This window comes from Nannospalax galili, unplaced genomic scaffold, assembly GCF_000622305.1.
Source record: "Nannospalax galili isolate Female #2095 unplaced genomic scaffold, S.galili_v1.0 scaffold450, whole genome shotgun sequence".
NCBI classification, from domain to species: domain Eukaryota; kingdom Metazoa; phylum Chordata; class Mammalia; order Rodentia; family Spalacidae; genus Nannospalax; species Nannospalax galili.
In genome coordinates this window covers 3721427-3732858 of record NW_008329134.1, presented here as the reverse complement: position 1 = coordinate 3732858, position 11432 = coordinate 3721427, and the positions used below count along the sequence as shown (strand labels likewise).

Sequence of the window (11432 nt, the reverse complement as noted above, 5' to 3'; positions counted from 1 at the left end):
ATCATAGGGGTAAATCATTTCGTATCCGGGACTATTAGTCACCTCACCAGTGTCAGCATGCTTAATATTTCTTTGTAACTGATAGTAAGGTTTGCGGTGGCCGTGGCCTTCAGGGAGGCTGGGTTCCCTTGAAGCATCTGGGCATGAGGCATGGGTTTTGATTCTTCCACATAAAACATGGGAATTCTATCACATTCCCAGTGGTTTGCTCAGGAATAGTGTGTGGTGAGGAAAGGAAGTCTGCTGTGCTCCTTGGGAGAAGATTTTTCTTGAAAGAAGAAAGAGACCTAATGAAAGGACATTTTTCATGGGACTGTTACTGATGCAGCTGTTATTCTGAGGACAAAGTCCAACACTGGAAAATTGCAGAATAAAAACCTGGAAAACACCTGTGTTCTTGACTCTGAGACTGATTTGCCAATAGGCCAAATCTGGAAATACCCTACTTTCTGGACTTCTTCCCTTATAACAAATTACCTTAATTATACTATTTTGAATGTTCTCTTTGTTGTAGTCTAAACAGCCTGATTAATGTGAGTTGTTTCTGCAAAACAGACCATATAGAAAAGCAGCTCAGGGATGAAAACGGTGCTGACAAGTGTTTTTCCATCAAAACTGCAGTTTAATCTTTCTACTTCAAGCACATTAAAAATGCAATATATACTTAATTTAAAATCAAATATTTGAAAAATTTATTCAAATTTTTGTGATTTTCATGCAATGTAATTTGATGGTATTTCGATTACCTTCCCTCTCTGTACCTCCTCTTACTGCCCCTTTGCCCCATTTAATATTTTCTCTCTCTCTCTCTCTATATATATATCTATATATACATATATATTTTCTCGATATATATATCCTATAGAGTCAGAGTCTGATCCATGTCCCCAAATGTCCTTCAATGTGGGTCCATCCATTGGAGTCTGGGTAACCTACCGAGAGTTCCATCCTTGTAGTCATTAATTGCCAAAAGTTCCTTAGGTTGGGTTGGGATTGCTTACACACTTCCCCCGTCTATACTGAAATTTTGTCTGATTTGAGTTTGTCTGGGACTTGTACATGCTGTCCCCATTGCTGTGAATTCATATAGGTAATAACCATCTGTCTGGAAAGTTTTGTTTCTTTGTGGTCATTCACCACCTCTGGCTCTTACAGTCTTTCCACCCCTTCTTTCCCAATGATCCCTGAGACTTGGGAGGCAGAAGTTTGAAACAGGTGTCCTAGTCAGGGATGAGCACTCTGCAGCCTCTTGTTCTCTGAACATTGGACAGTTATAGGTTTCTGTGTTAATCATCACCTGCTGCATAAGGAAATTTCTCTGGTGAGAGTTGAGAGATGCATTTCCCTTATACGTAGATGTTGCATTGCAGATGTGTCCCTTAGGGCTATTCTCTACATTTGACTAGTCGTGTAACTTTATTAGTCTCCATCTGCTGCAAAAAGAAGCTTCTTTGAAAAGTGGTGAGAGGTGCACTTGTCTATAAATATGAAGATGCATATTTAAAACAAAGTAAGAAATTACATTGGTCTAGAAGTTTGGCAAAAGTAGGTTTTTCTCCAGGATCTATATATGATCTCTCTAGCCATGTGTATTTGGCTATGTTTACAGTACCACATATAAGTTCCCTTTCATTGAGTGGGCCTCACTTCCAATTAAACAGCTGTTGATTACCCCAATATAAAAGTGCCACTACTGCACCAAAAAAAAAAGTAAGAAATTACATTGGTCTAGAAGTTTGGCAAAAGTAGGTTTTTCTCCAGGATCTATATATGATCTCTCTAGCCATGTGTATTTGGCTATGTTTACAGTACCACATATAAGTTCCCTTTCATTGAGTGGGCCTCACTTCCAATTAAACAGCTGTTGATTACCCCAATATAAAAGTGCCACTACTGCACCAAAAAAAAAAAAAAATCAAGCTTTTTTTAAGAATGTGATCCAATTATGAAAATATAAGGCCCTCTAACAATGAATAAATAGTGGGAACAGGTTGGAGTATATGGGGTCTAGTTGTGATTTGGAGAATTCTTTCAGAGCATAGATAACCTTACATTTTGAAATCCATAAAGTAAATATTACCCAATTGTCTAGGTTATCAAAGTATATATGCAGACAAGAAGATAGTTTTTCAGTTGTGGATTATTACATGGTTCACTGAGAGGCCAATGAAACAACAGCCAAACCACACAACAAATTAGGACATCAGTGTAATGTAGAACTCAGGGCAGCTAGAAACATTTAACATGTCAAGACAAGAGTTGCAGATATCAGACAAGAGACTCCAGGTAGGAGAAGGTCGACCTTGGAACCATCAGGAAGTTTCCAGACCACATCCAAAGTTCATCTAGACTCATAGAACACACTGGAGTCTGGAAATAACCCGAGAAGCTGTGTCTAAGAAGTTTGGTATTTACCTTTCTAGTGCAGATGGGGAAAAATCATTGCTCCTTTTCTTTCTAGGTTAATGTTTCCATAATGGGATGAGACTCATGGCACTTATATTCTGAAAGGCTATAGCTATAGATCTGTACTTGGTTTTGAAAAAGAATACGTTATCATTGATGTAAAGGATGGTGTTGGTGTGATTACCTCTGCTTATCATTTATTTCTAGAAAAATAATTATCTTACCTCAAGATTCATGTAGTCAAGAGATTGAATAAATTAAATGTCCAAGATGATCAAATATCTCTTGCAAGTTGGAGATTTTTTTTAATGAGGTCACTCAGCCAAAGTGTTAGGATATGTTCATGCTCAAAAAGCAATAAAAAAAATCATCCCCTAATTTAGTAGCCTAAATTTGTTGGTCCATGCAAGATTGAATCTGTTAACATGAAAACCTAGTATCTGTAGCTTGTTGGTGGCAAATTTCTTTCTTTTTTTATTTTTTACATAAAAGAAAGTTATTCTTCAACAAATGGATTTTACACTATTAATGCACTTTGAATAGTAAAGTGAATCTGGTTAATACATGTTATATAATTGGGTTACCTTAATTGTAGTGGGTCAACTGAATGGCAATTTGACTGCTTTTCAATAACTACAAATGGCCCATAGCCAGTGCTAATGTTTAACCCTTTGCTTGTGGTTCTCCGTATCGGCATAATTCAGCTGGAATCTTACTTTCCATTCTCTATACAAGATATTTGAATCATATTGCTGAATTGAATGAACCAACATTCTTTATTATCCATTGACTAAAATAGCAAACTAATTATTTTGGGCTAGAGGATCTATTTTGTATATGCTTTCTTTGTGAGAGCATTTTTAATTTTATAGAAATATTTAAAGAATAATTCATGATTATAGAAACAATAGTGTTATTTCCCTTACACATGTTTAAGCTCTAAATATTTCACTCCAAAAGAGAAAACCTGGAAGTAGATTATGAGTCTCACTAGAACTCCTGAGACTCTCATGCATCATTTGGCAACTGGCAGCAGAGGTTACTGAAAACAGCCATAGGCTAAGGTTTAGATGATTCAAGCTCTAACTTCTCAATTAAAAACATGCAATGAGAGATTTAACCTCCTTAGTTATACTTTCTCATCTGTGAGTGGTTGTAACCATATTTTCTTTCATAATTTTTTGCTGTTTTTGAGACAGGGTTTCCCTGTAGTTCCAGCTGGCCTGGAACTGGCTATGCCGACTAAGCTAGCCTCAGTTTTAGCCTCTGCTTGTCTCTACCTCCCAAGTGCTGGGATTGAAGGCCTACACTATGATGCTCAGCTTCTTCAATGAATTTTTTGTGAATATTATAAAATTTTAAATGGCAAAGGAGGAAAAAGTTGTGTAGTAAATGCATGGTAATTAGGTAGGCTTATTGTATTATTTACTTTTCTGTCACTGTGATAAACACCACGGCCAAGGGACTTATAGAAGGAACAGCTTATTTGGCATATAGTTCCAGAGGGATGAGAGTCTATTAAGGTGGCTCGGAGGCATGGTGGCAGAGGTAGACAGAGCAGAAAGCCAGTGCTCACATCTTCAAGCAGGCATGGGAAAGAAGAAAGAGAGAGAGAGAGAGAGAGAGAGAGAGAGAGAGATACACACACTGGAAATGGGCATGGCTATGAACTCTCAAAGCCTGTCCTCAATGATGTGCTTTCTTCAGCAAGGCCACACCTCCTAAAGCTCCAAAAACAGTGCCACCATCTGGAGACAAAGTGTTCAAATACTTGGTGCCTATGGAGAACATTCTCATTCAAACCACAATTTAGACTGAGTTATTGAGTTTCATACTGTATGGCTGTAGTTCTTTTAATGATATATTGGCGAGGATTGATTTATATTAGTATGGGAAAAATTACACAATTATGCCAGGAAAAAGTATATTTCATTTAAATTTTTTTGCATAGTAATCTAGGACTGGAAGAATGGCTTCATGATGCCCTCAGAGGACCAGACTTCAGCTCTCATCTCCCTTTTTTCTGTGCAGCGTCCATTGCTAACATTGCCCATTTGAGTTCTGGCCCCTGAATCTGTCTTCCTGCAGGAGGAGGAAGAAGGTAGGTGGAAAGAGTAAAACGGCTTCTCTCCCAGCTGAGTCATCCCACCACAAAGGACATTCTGGGAAGAGCATGCAGTGACTTCTGCTTGGGAGTCAGGAAAATCTAATCTTTTAGCTGAAGTCATCAATCATTTACCGTGGTCTATAAAACAAAGCAGCTAACTTCTGCATTTTTTGTGAGTAAATTGTGAGTAAATCTGTATCTGTTTCTTGAGAGATGCTCTATCCTGCTTTTGACCTCTCATGTTTCCTTCCCCATTTAAGCTAAGAAATGGGGCAAGCAGTGCTCAGAGATGGAATCAGAGAAGTAATGATGCTCAAAGATACTTGAGACATGTGTATTCGAAATAATGTTTTTAATTTTCATGTAGCTTTAATAATTTGAAAATAATAAATAGCCATTTGCTCATCGATTTTGGTAGGTATATTAAATACCTACTATGTGGTATATAGGACGGAATACAAATATAGCCATGTTCCAAAGGTTATTTGAGAATGCAGATACACTGGAGATAGTGAAATAGATTGAATAAAATCATGAAATTGAAGGGTGCAATGGCAGTATTTCAATGAAAAAGTAGGAGTTAAAATTTCATCTACGATCAGGAGTCTATTTTGTAGGAAATTAAAGAATAAAATTACTATTATTAGTTAGTGCTGATTAGCAAGCTCTATAATGTATCAGGTACAACTGCATGTGAGTATTTTTTAAAATCTCTTTTTTCCTTTCCACACCATGTATGTAACAGGGCCATAATGAATGGCCAGTGGCAGGTCACGCAGGGACAAAGGATGACAAGAACCAGATCCACATGAACATTTCCTACTTTGCCTATTAGCTCATAACTTACTGAATTGATGACCACTTAATGTGATAATCTGATGTGATTAAATCATATTCCAACAGCCTTGCTGACTTCCCAAGAGAAGCTCATCAATACTCCTAGCAGCTCTTTGCAGCGGGGGAGAAGGCTGAACACATTGTTCTCTCTTTTACTTAGAATAAAATGATGCCACTTTGGTTCCAAAATCATTTTGTTGTAAATTATATATGAATGTAGTTATATTTGTTTTCACCAGAAACCATTTCTTTCTCCAAATTTGCCCTTTTTGGGGGTGTGTGTAATGATTTGAATTCCATTTGTCTTGTTAACTACTTTCAATAACCTAGCAGTTCCATTTAGCAGTCATTGGACACTTGAAATATGGTACTTCAAGATGAGGCTAAAATTAACCGGAAAAGGTTGGATTTCTTTCTTTCCTTCCTTCTTTCCTTCCTTCCTTCCTTCCTTTTTTTGGGGGGGGTCTTTTTGAGACAGGGTCTCCCTGTAGCCCTAGCTGGCCTGGAACTTGCTATGTAGCCCAGGCTGACCTCTATCTCACAGAGATCTGCCTACTTCTCCCTCCTGAGTGCTAAGGGGATGCGTCACCATGCTCAGCCAGGCTTGGATTTCTTATGCTCATCATGTCATTTCTTGGGACAATGACCACAATGGTCCCATTGAACCATGAGTAAAATTTCCATTCCAACCTATCCTACTTCAATCTACTAGTGGCGCCTTTGAAATGAGGAGAGTCTGGATGTATTCATTTAGGTTAATGATACATGTTCGTGGCATCACTTTGGACCTTTCACAGCTTGTCATGACTGTGTCAAAAAAGTAATTTGTTACCTGCCTTTGGGACTTGTGATTTTTCTCTTTGCCTAAGAAGCCTCAAGGCCTGCCTGTGTTTGAAAGGAAGCTCCTTGGACAGGAGCATGTGTGGTTTGGCAGGGCCTGGTGTGAGTATGTGAGTGCCAGTAACTGGCCCTGTGTTCTAGGCTGCTATCCATTGTGATCACAGCCTAGATCATTATCAGGACTCTGGTACGGCTGCTTCAAAGAAGCCTGGCTGGTGATGTGAAGGAAAGAAGTGAAAAGAAGATACATGTAGAAAGAATAGCTTGCTTTGCTTTGAATGATTCAGCATTGGGTCATTCCCATAAAGGAAGACAGGGCATCAGAGATGGCCTCAGGCATTGTAGAATCATTGTGGTTGAGGGGTGTTGGGATGCTTGTGCTTTCCATAAGGTTTTGAATAAATACGTACCTGTTTTGTGTTATTGCGGTGTTAAAAACACCATAGGTGGTTGGAAGGAGGTGGCAGACAAGCATCTTGCCTTTGGATGAGCTGCAGCTATATTGGGAAACAATAGAAGTATAAATGAAAGAGGAAAAAAATGAGACTTTTTTTACATAATATTTTATTAATTCTATGAGAATTTTGTGCATGCATACAATATATCTTGATCACTTTCATCCTCCATCCATTCCCCAAACTCGTCTCAGATCCATACACTCCCTCCAAATCTAGTATCATTTTTTAAAAATATATAACCTACTGAGTCCAATTTGTGCTGCCCATACACTCACTGCCATAGGAGGCCAACTACTATACCAGGGACAACCTGCATCCTTAAAAAAAACCTGACTATTCTTCCAATGGTCCCTGAATTTTGTGGGGACCACAAATGACATAAATATCCCATTTGTGACTGAGCACTTCTCAGATATTTATTCTCTGTACTTTGGCCAGTTGTGAGTTTCTATCTGAACAACCATCCAGTACAGAAACTTCTTGAATGAGTTCTGAGAGCTGCACTAATCTATGGGTATAGAGATAGGAATTTAGAGGGCAGTTTGATACTATATCCACTTAGCAAAATAATAGTGGTGTAGGTTTACCCTTGGTGCCTACAAGCTCTTCAACCGTAGGTTGTTGGCTAGAGTTACAGTACCAGGCATATCCTCCTGTGGAGTAGGTCTTAAATCCAATAGAAAGCAGTTGTTACCCCTATAACATTCATGCTGCTATTGTGTCCATGGGCATATCTTGCTACACTGGTTATTATTGTAGCTCACAAGAGTCACAGCTGGGAAAGACTGTTGCTGTGCCCCCCCCACACCTCTAGCAACCTGCATAGCACATTTTAGCTCCATGAAAGCTAGCTAGGAGGGAGGAAGTACCAACTTGATTTCTCAGTGTCCTGTTATCAAGGTGTGCAAGGTCTTCAGCAGGAAGGTCTTATAAATCAAGTTCTGGTGGACAGTCAAGAGCAATGGCAATATCCTATATTATTTGGGGAATCTCTGGAACACCCCTGACCAACTTCATGAGGGGAAGAATCTCACATTAGTCACTGGAACTTTTATTTGGCAGCCTATAGCTTCTGGAAGGAGCACTATCTCCTCTGTAAGGTAACTCCATTTAAACTTTTATTATTTTTTTGAAATTTTATTAATTTTATGCATATTAGTGTCATGTCTGCATGTGTGTAAGTGCAACTCTGTTATGCAATGCCCTCTGAGGATAGAAGAGGGTCTCAAATCCCCTGGAACTAGAGTTATGGACACTTGTTAGACTCCATGTAAGTGCCAAGATTCAAACCTCGGTCTTCTGCAAGAACATTCAGTGTTCTTAATCACTGAGTCATCTCTTTAGCCCCCTTTTAAACTCTTTTGTATTAAAATATATAGTTTATTAAATCGTAGGTTTCCATATGGGTTTTTCAAATGTCCTTACTGTTGGCTGTCCCTTCCCCCATGCCTCCCTCTGCCCTGCCCTCCCATCCCTCTCCTCACATTCATTCATTTTGTGTCCTTCCTACTGTTCTGGACATGTACTCTGTGATTGTGATCAAAACCTTCTTAGGATAGTGCATATAAAATGAATTTTCTGTCATAAGCAATGGCTAAATAAATACCTAACATGAGTAACTAAGTCCAAAAATCATTTCATTGGTTAAGTGACAGCATGTACAAGACTCTATGCAAGCTCAAGCCAGACAAAATCTCAGGACAGAGGGGTAAGGTGGCAAGAAGCCCCAGCCCTAGCTGAAGAAGTGTTGGCAACTGATGGCTGCTGGGAGAAGGAGAGTCAGTTTCCTTTAAAGGTGTGACACTGGGTAGGTTGACCACGCCCCAGAAGATGGACCCACACCCAAGAGTACTTGGGGACATGAATTTGACTTGATAAGCCTTAAAAAATAATAATAGGGGACATGAAGCTGGAGGGGGATAAGGTGGGGGTAGAGATGGGGAAGGGGATCTAACCTAAATATGATCAAAATATAATTGTGTGAAATTCTCAATCAATACAAATATGAAAAATATAAAATAAAACCCGTTGTTAATCGAATTGAAACAACAGTAATACCTTGGTTTGTAGAATATCGAATCTTACATTAAATTTGCTGTTATAACATGCTGTATGTTTTAATTTATTACCTGGTTTTTGTATTTTGTGCTTAATATAAAATGTCATTTTTGTTTTATTTTCACATTTTAAGTAATCCATAGTTCTGCACATTAACTTTATGTATACATATATTTTGAATTTATTTTCATAATTTTTCAAAGTGAACACATTTAGTAACTAAAAAATAAGGACATGAATTTGCCAAAGTTGTCTATAATATTGATAGAACCCATGCACCTTATATAGAGAATCATATATTCTTAAGTTCATAGAATATGTGTGAACCTAATATAGTCACAAATAAAATCAAAAAATAAAATTCATAGTTATGTTACTTTATATGATGATGCACTAAAACTACTAAAACCAGGAACCAGATAATATTGTCACTTTCACTTTTATTATGTTCATGTCACAAAATGTAACTAATTCAATTAAAGAAAATGACAAATTCTGTTATAAACACTGGTAATGAGGCCATGAATCTCCTTTTTGTAGTTTGTGATTGTGAAAGTAGATCATGCAGTAGATTTTAGATCATGTTCTTTTAAATAATATGAACCACCCTTTCTTAGAACCCCTTTCTTTCTATCCATGCATAATAACCCCTAAAGGTGTTTGCTGATGCCCAGTAGCAGCCCTTGATTACAATTACAATAAGAAAAAAAAAAAAGAGAAAACCTGGAATTATAGAGATGGATCTGTGGTTAGATACTTGTCTGAGTTTGAACTTGCAGAACCCAGGTAAAGTTAGGCATGATAGTGCATGTCTGTAATCCCTATGCCTATGGTAAGTGGGGAGATAGAGACAGAAGTCCCAGAAACTTGTGGACCAGCTAGCTTAGTGTATGTGCTGGTGTGGTGAATAACAAAGAGGTCCTGTCTCAAACAAGGTGGAAATTTGAGAACCAACACCACAGGTTGTCCTCTGACCTCCACACATACGGTCACACTCACACATAACACTATCACATACTGTCACACACACATAGTAAATAAAAATAGGGTCTGGAGAGATGGCTCAGTGGTTAAGAGCACTGACTGCTCTTGCAGAGGACCTGGGTTCAATTCCCAGCATCCACATGGTGGCTAACAACCATATGTAACTCCAGTTCCAGGGGATCCATCACCACCTCTCACCTCTGAGAGCATTGCACAACATGGGTGCACTTACATACACGCAGGCAATTCACTCATACACATAAAAAAATGAAATAAAAAATTAAATTAAAAAAGATAAAATAAATAAACTGAGAAAGCCATACTCACATCACAAGGAACACTTTTAAACTGAGTTCCAAAATTGTTATTAAAAGGTGTCACCATTAAGCACATTCCAAATAATGCCTCCCATGCAGTCCTGTGTAACTGGCAGCTCTCCTTCCTCTGTGCCATCCCATCTCTGCAGAAGAAACTCACATTGCTTCCACAGTCCAGAAATCCAGAATGTGAAGTGAATCCAGTCTACAAACAAGAACATTTTTATGATTCCCACTGTGACCCCTACTTTAAAGCAGTCCTCTCAGACTAGGCTGATGTTTTCCTAAGTGACAATGACTCCATATCATAAGACTCTGTTTTTCAGATTAAGGTTCCTCTTTATTAAACATTAAATTTACATTTACAAATTCAAGATCTGAAATTATAGATGAATTCATATATACCAGTTTGATGATTCATATACAAGCTTTGGGCTTACAAGGAGGAATGAAATTTCCACATTAAACCAATACTTCTGTAGGAAGCTAGATTTTGTATTCAGTCATTTATAAGAATTCTATAGATGGTTATTTTTAATTTGAAATGACTTCTGAGATGAATACTGCTAAATACGATAAATTAATTATGCAGTGAGCTAATTTCTTCATTTTAGATTTCCAACAAAGACATACTTCTCCACAGCTTCATTTTCAGTGAATTTTCTCAATTATTAGAATTAGGAGAATTGCATTTTTATTTCTAGAACAAATATTAAAGGTATTTTTAAAGATTCTTCTTTCTGAGAATGAACATCATTTGCAGGAGTTCCACAAAAATACTAAGAAAGCCATCTGGAATATTTGTCCATTGCCTTCGGTCCAAGGCTTCCAGTACTGAGGGGCATCATTGGACTGAATAAATGCTCTTTTTTTTAAAAAAAAAATGAAGGGTTGGAAGAACAAAAAAGAATAACCTACATCTGACGTCAGCCAAATCCACCACCTCCATCTGTTGACATTAAATGCCCTTTGGTTCCCAAGTCGATGTTTTTTAATTGATATACATTAGATGATTCAGAGTCTGGCAGAATTCGTAGGAGAAGTTTTATTTGCCATGTTTCATGCTATGATGTTTTGAAAATGAGTGCTCAGAGAGGGCACAGCTGAACAATAAAACCAGTAGCTGGCCCAGAGTTCCCAGGCTGAGGACAGGGCACACTGAAAAGCACACCACGAACCTGGATCACATGGACCACAGGCTTCGCGGTGCGCCCTGCTGTCTTCTCTGTGTCTGGATCGTTATTATTGCCTTTGTTTGATCAGTACACATTTTATACAGATTTATTCAGAATAGTATATCTAATTTCTTTTCTAGGTTTCTCAGTAATGCCCTCTTATGCCTCTAAGAAGAGCAAGACATATTTTGCAAAGGAAACTAGTAAATAAATATAATTTTAAGATTTTGAGAAATATGACTTCTGAAGA

At 37.9% G+C, this 11432-nt stretch overlaps 1 long non-coding RNA gene across 1 annotated transcript in view; it reads right to left on the bottom strand.

Annotated features, from left to right (window-relative positions):
• The window catches only part of LOC115070288, a 17918-nt gene extending 7718 nt beyond the window's left edge, over positions 1–10200 (bottom strand). The window contains exons 1-2 of the long non-coding RNA XR_003849472.1: positions 10018–10200; positions 6601–6687 (exon numbers count right to left, since the gene is read on the bottom strand). This is a non-coding gene — a long non-coding RNA (uncharacterized LOC115070288). The remainder of the gene's footprint in view (positions 1–6600; positions 6688–10017) is intronic.
• Positions 10201–11432: the final 1232 nt, after the last annotated feature.